This window comes from Hippocampus guttulatus, chromosome 9, assembly GCF_054856545.1.
Source record: "Hippocampus guttulatus isolate MCC_2025c chromosome 9, RoL_Hgut_1.0, whole genome shotgun sequence".
Lineage (NCBI taxonomy): Eukaryota > Metazoa > Chordata > Actinopteri > Syngnathiformes > Syngnathidae > Hippocampus > Hippocampus guttulatus.
This window is the reverse complement of record NC_141269.1, coordinates 12528675-12540108: the sequence shown is the minus strand read 5'-3', so window position 1 is coordinate 12540108 and position 11434 is coordinate 12528675.

Here is an 11434-nt window from a genome sequence, read left to right as displayed (position 1 = left end):
GTTTTTGAGACATTTTTTAAAATGTGGGTCAAATATGGCTCATGAAAGATGTGGCTTAGTTGAGGTTGAATTCAGGCTGTTATCAGGAACCTGTTCTTGCCCAGCGTCGGGCCGGAGTAGGGCCAGATATGGTTTTACAATGCGGCTCAGATCTGGGCCGAATGCGGCCCACATCATGGATGCCTGACGTGGGCCACTGCAGGACCGTCATTCATTGAGGTATGTGGGCCGAGTGTACGTGCCATGTCTGCCCCAGAGCTGGGCCAGACCAATTTTGATGACTGGGTGGGTTCAGATAATTGGTGAGACACATCAGAATTAAAATGCCTAGTATGGCGAGGTTCCCTGGCCTTAAAACATGTTTTGTACATTTTAGTTGGACGGATGACGGTGGGGATGGGGTGCAAGCCTACACCAGGGAGCTGTGTAGAACAGGATCCATTTCTAGAATCAAATAACAATATAGTGCTTGACACTGTTGCGGTCAGCCCAGTGGCCAAGGACACACTGTTAGAGAGAGCCTCATGACAAAGAAAGGAGGCAGCCCGTCCCTTGACGCAAGTTTACCGCAACACTGGAGAGATGGGCGAGAGTGGAGCATCGAGAAAAGATAGGACCCCAGAGTAAGACTATTAGGCCTGAACATCTCTTCTTCAGTTGTTGTTGGGGGTTTTTTCAACCTTTGGAAGAACCACTAATGTGAAAAAGATCTGCGTTATATTCTGTGTAAGAGATCCTCTGGATAGTTTATTAACCAGACATCATCTATCTATCTATCTAGATAAAATATCTAGATAGATAAAGTTCTCTTTGTGCTGAATTGTGGTTGTGATCAAATTAAACACCATATCTTGCCTCACATACACTTTTGACCGTAATAACTAACTCTTATTTCCACCTTCAGAGAAAGGACATTGTAGTGGTCTATTGATGTTAGACTTTATCCATCTCTCGACTGCAGTTGCGTTTGTCATTCATACATGATAAAAATTCAATCGTTTCAATTAAAAGCACTCTTGAAATGTTGCAATACACAAATAATTATCTCCTTTAATGAACTCATTTTTCACGAGACGCCCCCAGCAGTGTAGGCGTTAACTCAACATCTTAAATGAATTGCTCAATAACTCTCGTGCTTGACTGACAGCTTTCATTAGATCGATTATTTATTAAAAAGGGGTCACCGATGGTGTAGTGCATAGGTGTCAAAGTCAGGTCCAGGAGGGCCGCTGTCCTGCATGTTTTCCAAGTCTCCCTGTTGCAACACACCTGATTCAAATGAACAGGTTCAATGTCAGGCTTCTGCAGAGCTTGCTGATGATCTGATCATTTGAATCAGGTGTGTTGCAACAGGGAGACTTGGAAAACTCAGCGGCCCTCCAGGACCTGAGTTTGACAGCTATGATGTAGTGGGTGGGACAGTGGCCTGACGTCAATTCAATTCGACTTCAAGATGTACTCTGTGACAGACTGGCGACTGGGGTGTGGTCTTTAATTCTCTCCAAATCATCCTGGGTAGGCCCCAGCCACTCAAGTGGGATTGAAAATTTAATCATGGCCTTATTATCACGACAAAATGTTGATATTGTCATGACTTTTTGTTGCAGTCCAGTCACACACATGCACTATTCAAAAGGTGTCAGTGCCACCTTTAGTACAAATGCGCATATACTCAATGGGCCTCATTCACGAACAAATGTGTAGAAATAATCTTACTTTGTTCTTTCTTCCTCATGATCCTATTTTCAAAAGCTTGCTGAACGCAGAAACTGACAACATAATAATGAAGTCAATCATTTTAAATGAATTTCTTAATTAAGTGAAATTAGAAAATGCTGCACCCCAAACATGCATAGGGGAAGAAATGAAGAGCGGAGAATGAACAAACACTGCATGTGTTGTTAAAATAGATAATAATGAATAAATAGCACATCAAAGAAGCAATTGTGGTCGTCCCAACTTCATTGGCATTGGGGGAGGTATTTTATTAGACAGTGTTTAATAGTGGTCATCTTATCGGGTTAGTATTACATTGGACGCTGTTGTCGAATGGCCATCAGGAGAATCCTTGGTCAGCCCTACACTGGTAATGACCTTGTTCAAAATCCTCACTCCTCGTCCCGTGCAATGACCAAATAAGAATTTAATTTGAGGCTTCAGCAAGTTGAGCTGCTCCCCAGACAGACTTTAATTAGATCTATAGAACGAAATAAGCTTTGTGTTTATATACCAAACGTTTGCACTTTTACTGTAGTTGAAAATAAATGTGAGCAGGCTGCCATCAGGAAAGCAAACAGAAAGTGAGGTTCAGTATTTCATTATCTTAGAAAAGTCAGCTCGCAGAATAAGTGGGTCTGGTGTAAAAAAAAAAAAAAAAAGTTCGAAATTGTTGAATTCTCCATTTTGTTTGACCCACTCTGCCCACCTGACCTTGCCTCCTTCTTGTGCTTGAAGATGTGGGTATTGGACATGCAAGCTGCCACAGAGAGAAAACTGATGATCTCACTCAGGTTGCCTAAAAATGACCTCTTTTTGCTTGAAGAAGATGAAATTCATTAGTTAGCATAAAAAAAATATATACTGTATATGTAGGCTGCACAACAAGAATTGTAGTGTCGGTGTGAGTACTGACTTGAGAATTGTGTTCATTTGCATTTAGTTGTTTTTGACACTGTGAAGCCTTTGTTCGAAATCCTCAAGTGATCACCAAACAGGTGTATAGCTGCAAACTTTGGGTGATGACTATCGGGCATGGATTTTCTGTTGCATCTTTGTTTGAAGAGAACAAAATGACCCAAAGTAACACGGCAGCAACCTCCAAGCGACTTCAGTTTTATGAGACATTTCCTTTAATTAACGGCGAGTTCAACAACACTTTCAGTTGCATTCTGGTGAATCATGACCGTTGTGTTCCAATGTACAGAATATTTGCAGAAAATGCTCCTTTTCATATTTTCTGAGCAGAAAACTGAAAAATGACTCTTGTTTTCTGCCACATTTCCTAAATGCTTGACTCCTTATTGTGATTCAGGTTGTATTCCTGTTTGCTCTCCCTTTGTATTCCAGGGTGCATTCATTTCACATTCCGCTGGAACCAAAAGGCAGAGTTATTTCTGTAACAGACAGAAAGCACCTCTGTGATCTGAAAAAGGACCGAGTGCCGCGCATCTATTAAAAACTCTATTATGGCAAATGTCTCTGTGCCACTATGTACCAAGTCCCGGTGCACTCCTGGCCGAAGCCAAGGGAGCTAATGTGGCTAATGATTCCCCAGGAACATCGCCTCGGCCAAGCATGCACTCTAATCATGCACTGTGTGATCGAGGCGGTATGAAACATGAATATCTATCTGTCGTGCTCAAATTACAAGGTGAAAGCGGGACTTTGGTGCATTTGAAGGTAATGAGTATGGCCTTCCTGAGAATACTCGCAGAGCACAGGAGTTAATCTAATGATGGGAGAGGCCCATGATGCCTAATGGCTTCCTAGAGAGTGACACGGGGTGATCGGGAGTGATGGAGGGTTCAATGCAGAGTCCTTTCGCTTGTATCCAACGCTTGTATTGCAGACTTACTTTGTCATCTCTCCACCGGACTTGAAGACTCCGAATGAGGACTGGAGGGCATTAAAGCCACAACAATGATTTTATTGTCTCCTGCGAGACTAAAGATAACTAGAGCTGTTGACTGTCGAGGAAGCGTAAGCATTTTGTCATCGATTCAACAATGTGACCCGGACTAATATTTCCTGTCATTAATCTGCACTCATTACAAATCATTTACAAATACCGGTTGCGCTCATGTTGCTGAAAAATCTGCGAAAAGTGAGGGAACAGTGTATATTCATTTGAACAAAAACTGAATGGCCCATATGGTAAGGCTACCTTTTTTTTTTTTTTTTAACCACATTTACAATGAGTTTGGTTAGCCTTACTTCCAGCCTAACATTCTTCTTCTTTTTGGAATTATTGTCAGAAATACACCCCATGGTTTCTAATAACATAAAATGAGCCTTGCTTCTAATTAATGATTTCATTCACGCTATTATTTATATGTATTGTCCATTAGATTTTTTGATCTAAAGTGACCCCCCCCCCCCCCCCCCGCCCCCCCCAACAGTTACATTTCAATCACTTGTTCAAAAGATTGGTTCTGCAGAGAGATGTTTAACTGTGAGGTTTCTCTCACGGCATATTTAGAAGCCAACATTATTTCAAGAGATTTTAAAGCCATATGCTGATAGTTTCTGAAGTTGAATTTCATGAGCAACTACATCAAAAATAAATGAACAGTTCTTGTCAAACATCTTTTTTTTGTTTTGTTTCTGACAGTCTACCACACAGCGCATTTTATTTCTGATTATTTCCACTTGGTTTTGGTATTAATTATTGAAATAGTTTGCAATCTCGACATTCACCTCAGTTGAATCAGTACTTGTCTTTTTTTGAAGAAATACATATAGTTCTCTTTCAGGTATAGAGTGTGAGCATTTTGCCACCACTCTTACTCTACATGAAACATGACTTATGCGGAGGTGATCAGTGCCTGGTAGGTGACGAAATAGCCATCATAGCCAGCATAATTACCTGTCCTCTGTCTTTCAAAGAGTCGGATTAATTTTCTCATGGTGTCTTTGTCTGTGACCTTTCTTCAAGTTTTTTCTTTTCAATCTTGAAACAGGTGATTTTTCTCTTTCTGGGCATATACCGTAGTGTTGCTTAGCAACTTGTGAAGAAGCAACACACCTCACTAGAAGTCAGTTCAACCAGCATCAAAGGATTAATGCTGCAAGTGCTTTGCTTCTTCGCTTGGCTTTTTGCGCCACTTTTTCTCAAAGGATGACAAGAACAGAAGAAAATATTCCCCAGAAGGTACTGTGAATTAACCAGACTCACAGTCTGTCACACAGACGACTAGATGTACAGTGTTAGTTCTCTGAAGCTCTCGATAGATAGCTCTAGATATCATTGGATAACTGAGCTGTTTAGCATTGTTACTTTTAGTATGCCTTCTGAAATTGTTACCAGTGGATGTAGTCGATCACTTTTGTATTAACGGCAATACAAAATTACCTTGACTTGATGCATTTCAACTTTCTGTTTTTATTTCAATGCGCTCATCAAAAGGACATTGATTTTGATCTTGAGACTGTTATTGTGCACTTGCGTCGCATATCTACTTGTGATGTTTGACAGAGCACCGAGTGAAGATGAAGAATGCTTGTCACTTGCGATCAAAAGTAAAAGAGTTATACTGTATGTGTGAATTGTGTTTAGACAGTTTACATGATCACATCTTACATTACATTACATTACATTTTGGAAATAAAGGTATGTTTGGATTTAAAGGGCCCATTTTCCTGCCGAACAGAAGTATAATGCAATGTGCAAGCTTAGAGTTTTATTTCTTTTGGTATTTTTGTAGACAGGTGCAGTTAGTAATTGGAGTTAGCGCTGTTGTGGGAGTGAACAAAACAGATTTGATTCCCGGCCATCCAAAGCGGCTCATTCCCTTTTTAAATTCAGCGCAGGAGAGGTGCGCGGTGTTTAGCTGATTCACTGGAGTCCATGCAGAAGTACAAAGTACCTTGATAAGAAACTGAAAGAAGACTTCCACTTGTGTAGGATGCAAAGTTGGCCCCTGGGCACTTGGAGACTGCTTTCCACCCGCGATCATGCGTCTGTGTGTGAACACCCACTCCACCAACACACACAGTAGTTGTGCTGCAGTCGGGGGTGCTTTTAAAAATATATTAAATAACAATAACAATGTATCCAATGAATTGATTTCTACAATTATTTAGATGGTTCGATGCATGCGGAAGTCATATTTATAAATAAAATCAGACGATATCCACCACCTATATCACAGGTGTCGAACTCCGATCCTGGAGGGCCGCTGTCCTCCATGTTTTCCAAGTCTCCCTGTTCCAACACACCTGATTCAAATGATCAGATCATTAGCAAGCTCTGCGGAAGCCTGACATTGAACCTGTTCATTTGAATCAGGTGTGTTGCAACAGGGAGACACCTGTGATTATATCAACTGAGTGTAGAATCTGTCTGGCTGCGCTTGGATCAAATCCACCAAAATCACGTTACACCACCTCCGCCGCAAATTAGACCTGGTTTCACCTATTCTGAAGTCTAATATACTTTCTGTCGCCAAATTCTCAGCTGTGCCAACAGTGTTTAATAGGAAACGCCCTCGGTCTACCAGAAGATCAAGTGACACCAAATTCCCAAACACGATAAACTAGACTTGTCCTGGCATGAAAATCAACCGTCTTTACGAAGCGTGCACGTGTCTACAAAAGTAGGGCCCAAGATATCATGCAAAAAAGTGTGTTTTTTATTTTTCATGATATTTTTAACAGGGCACAGCAAACAATTTGATTCCCAATGTGGAGGAAGAGAAACTGCGTGTTAAATAAAGGCTAGCGTTTAAAACGCAGCTCACGTTTATGAGAAATGCCATGGCCCTTTTTTATCATTATTGTCAGACAGACGTTCAGAGAGAGCCTGACAATGGCTTTGATTCTGTGGAAGTGAAAATTTCAAAGGGTTACACAAGAAAGCGTAGCTCTCAAGGTATGGAACTATGGAAGGCACCGAGTGATGAAAACTTTCTCATATTATGTCATCACAACACAGAAATAGAGTACATCCATCCATTTTCTATCCACACTGTAGAAAATTGAACTTGATAATTATTTAGGCTGCCCACAACTGTAATAACTTTTCTCTGTGCAACAGTGATTCACAATCTCTGGATCTCTAAAAACAACCGTCACGCAACATGGTATCTTGAGACATACTTTATTTAAATGCATAGTGGGAGACAAACAAATGTACTGTATTTAGTTTTATTCTCTTTTAAATTCACAGGGTACAACCACTATTAGACACATTAACACATCTGGACTATTTAGAGTTTCCATTACCCTAACATGCATACAAGGAAGGGGAGAACATCCAAATTCCATACAGGAGGGCCTGAGCCGAGATTTGAAAGGTATAATGTACCTCACTACTGCACAATCAGATGTGTTATATACATGACATTTGGGTTGAAGTAAAATCCTGGAGAAAAAAAATCTAGATGTGTTTTACTCTACTAGTTTCAGGAAACAATCCCCACTATTGCCTTTGCGGCACAGTGGCGGCTCACGATGTTTTTGTATGACTTTTGACATCCCTACAATATATTGCCGTTTACTTGAGAAAGACATTTTGTGCATGAAATATTCTGTCTGCGTGGCTGGAGAAAACATTGGAATAGAAAGCATTGGGCAGTGTATTTTTTGACCCACTTTTCCCTGTGGATGGCTTTACAGTTATTTCACAGTTGATGAGAGCGTATCTTCATCATAATCGCCATCCACCCTGCTGAAGCAAGCGGCGGCCTCCTGCAGTGCAACCAAGAGTCTGATAAGACACCATTCACGCCCGCCGTTTTGGATCAACAAAAATAGCCCTGCAAAGACATCCACATGTGACCACCTACACACTGTCTGCTGGTTAAAAGGGTGGCTGTAGTGCATTTGGAAAGGAGAGGAGAATAGCAAGGCGCGCCTTCCGAAGACTTGATATGTTTGTTCTCCTCTCTCAGGCCCACTTCAGGAAATGAGCAACGGCATCTATGTGAAGAGGTCACGCCCAGAATCATGAGCGCCATGACTCTGTGGTTGACACTATAATGGTGGTAATGAGAAAATGGAGAACACACAAACACAAGCCTGACTCTCAAGTCCATGAATAACCCATTCATTTGATTGATTTTGACAAACAAAAGAAAGCTGTTCGTTAGACTTTAGAAATGAAATTCTTTTAGGTTCTTGAGTGAGACCCACCCGTGAGAAAACTGTCGAGAGACCATATAAATATCTTTTCCCCATAGATTTACGCTTCCCTGCCCATTAAACAAACATATAACATCACTTGGAGGAAATGAAAAGAAGACATGCTCGCACAGCTATCCAAATAAGAGGCACGGTGTGCTTACTTCAAACTGTTTATTTGTCATTCTCCGTTGAAATTCACTGCGAAACTGTCACATAAAATACAAGAAAATTAGACATTGCACATTCATCCGACAGGACACACAACCCAACCACACCATATTATTTTGTCTAAGCCCACCTACTTTATGATCAAGTACAATGCAAAATGCCACAGATGGGCTAAGGGAAAGTAGCATCTGTTGTGGTCATTATAAATGTTCCGAAAACCTATTTTACCGTACAAGAAGAAGCAGCAACATATACAAACAGAGCATCCAGCAATTCTCACAGGCATGCAGGTACAGTACGCTCTCTGTTCTGGCTAGAACAATCAGAATAAAAGCATCAAAACATGACACTGTATTCCAACTAAGGGGTATTTTCTAGTTCAAGTTGCTAATTACAATGCATCTCTTCAAGTAAAGCTCAGTGCCATCCAGCATGGTGGGGCACCTCGTGGTGCTACAATGAAGTTGTGCGACTCAAAATTCGGAATTGCCTGTATACCATAGAAACTTATTTTAAAAAACGACAACTTAAAATCTGCGATACCATGGGGTCAGGCGAAGTTCTAAATTGTTAAAGTATTAGAAATTAAATTCAGCATTCACTGTGACATTTTGTTGCTCGACTGATAGTTTATGATTAGATTCTCAACAAGGCGTTCTTGAAATTTACAATGGTGCAAGTAAATGGGTTTAAAGGGCATATGCATTACAACTCCTCAGCTTCCCTCCATCTCCAACGGTTTGCAATTGTACTAATTGCACCTATTATTCATGCAGGCAGCATGGTTCTTGTGGAGTGTTGCGTTCGAGCGAGCACAAAAGTCAGCACTAGGCAGTAAGAAAGAAAGTGAGCGGGGCAGGGGTGGAGAACAACTCCATAGAGGGCACGCAGGGAAGGACCAAAAAAGACAAACAATTAGTGACTGATCTGAAATAAACTCAATACATTTAGACTAGGGGTCTCCAAATCCGGTCCTCCTGGGCCCCAATCCGGCCTGTTTTATGTTACTTTATTCCAACACACCCGATTGAAATGATCAGCTCATCAACAAGCTTTGTGCAAGACTGAAGGCGGATGTTTTTGCAGATGTTTCTCATGGCTGTTAAGATCTGTGATATAAATCTCGAAATGGATTGATTATTAATTTCCTATGAGATCTGAAAAAAAGGAAAATAAATGGTTTTTATGTACTTTTAAAATACTCTATTAAGAAAATTGAGTTGAGTTTCAACAGGTTCGAGTGTTCAAAGCTTTCACTGCTGTTCACTAACAAGGAGCTGAAGTTCACATTTGCTGGTTCAATTAAAATTGCTATTGAAGCATCCTCTTCATCATGCTGTGCTTATTTTGACGACCTGAAGCCAAGACGATACCCAACAACTGATCAAGAGTACCTTGCCATTGCGAGGCTTCAAATCGGATGTTCTCAGCGGGTGATACCGTAAGTGGCCACTGAGCCAAGTGTCATCAGTAGGTTGCAACGGAGAAACCACAGAAAGGCATCTTTATTGCCATTCAGCTCCTTAGAGATATTTCAGGAGAGATTCGGGTGACCTAATCCACAACTTGAAACAACCCAGGCACCCACCTGCAGGCTTTTCAAGGCGAATGCATCCACAGCGCACCTTGGAGATGTGTGGGTTGTGTTGTATAGTCAGAGCTAGCTAGCTGATGCTGCTCTGTAAGTGCCAAGTAAATCATTTTCCAGGTTTCTACAAGACAGCCAGATACGGTGTTGGACAACCAATCGTCACAATGTCCTGTTTTGCTTGAAAAGGCCATCTTGAAAATATTTTTTTTAATAACGTCCGACATTTTTCTTTCTTGTGGTCACCAATACATCGCAAGACTTGATAGCATTGCTAATAGCGTGCATGTGCTAACAGTTGGGATTGTGAAGGCTCTGGGCAGATTACACTGACATGGTATCTCACAGAAGCCCAAATCTGATTGAACAAAAAAAAATGGAACATACACATGACTGGTAGATGGGCAGCCAGGACATGCTATAAAATAAATAGATTAGAGTGCCGGAAAATCATCATATAGGCCAGTGCTTCCGAGAGCGCAGGCCTTGACTGCATGCAACAGACAGGTTGTGCAAAGTGTACTGAAACACACAGCTGCACATTGGAATTCAAAAGTTTACAAAAGGCCAATTCAACATTACCTGTAAAATTGAGATAAGAAAAAAAAACCTTTATTAGTCTCGCAATGGAGAAATTCCCAATTCACAGCAGCAAAGTTATGAAAGGAAGAAGTAGAACAACAAAATATAGGAGCTGCTGGAAAGGCAGCCACTCACGCGGCGCCATTTTGAAGTCAAAATAACAAAAATAACACAACACAACACAACACATAGGACACAGACAGTCGTGCAATCTTCACCACTTTTCTGCATACACTTTGTTGTCTGAAGCAGTTATAGATGAAAGAGGAGAGGATCAAAGTGTCCTTTCACCAGTGGATCAGAGACGTCATGCTGAAAATGTGCACACGTCTGCTACAAGCTAAGCTTTGAAAGCAAACACGAAGGTGTAGCGTCCATTGACGAAAAAGAGATTGGCTCACATCTCCTGTCCCATGTAAATCCACTTCAATTCCAAGCCGCGACTCCCAGTTCCACATCCGCATCGGCGCTCCGCGCTAACGCTCCTTTCTTCTCATCGTCGGCTCCTCAAGCCTTACATCCATCCAGCCGCAGACCGTTCAACAGCACCGATCTCTCCGCTGAACAAAGCGGGGCTGTGAAAAATGCTGCCCATTACAGGCGCAAGACACAAGCGCCCCGGGACAGTCCAGCAACGACAGTCAAATGGCGCCGACATTCCTCCCAGGCAAAAAACAGTGCTGGTATACCCATGCTGCCGAGAAGGCGCAACCACCAAGCACAGAGTCTCCTCCTTGATGAATGTCGTGGCCAAAAAATGCTGAAAAAAGTCCACATCAGGTCCACACGTAACAACAAACACAAAGTGACAAAACAAACCAAAAAACAACAAAAAAAGCAAAGCTCATGAGAGCACTTGCCGACGGCTGCCTACTCGGGCGCCATCTTGACTTGATGGTGCATCTTAAGTTTTTCTTGAAATGCCCAACTTTTTGTGAGTGGCGTATATAGCTCACAGAGCAGCGGGTGTGATTTAGGATGACATGAAAGACCACAGCTCTCAATTGTGTTGAACTTTTGATTTTATTTGGCGGTTTGTTAACTGCCATATTTACTTTGTAGAAGTACATTGGCAGCTAACAAAGCCTCAAGCCATTCGTGAAAGATGCAACAGGCAAACCTCAACTTGAAGGTTCTCTCCTGCAAAAATCTGTCAAACTCTTTCAAGTTGGAAAAGCAACTTTGATGGATGATCTATTTCGGTCTCCCCAAAGACGTCCGATTGGGTTTAGGGCTCTCGTGTTGTCTTGGCTG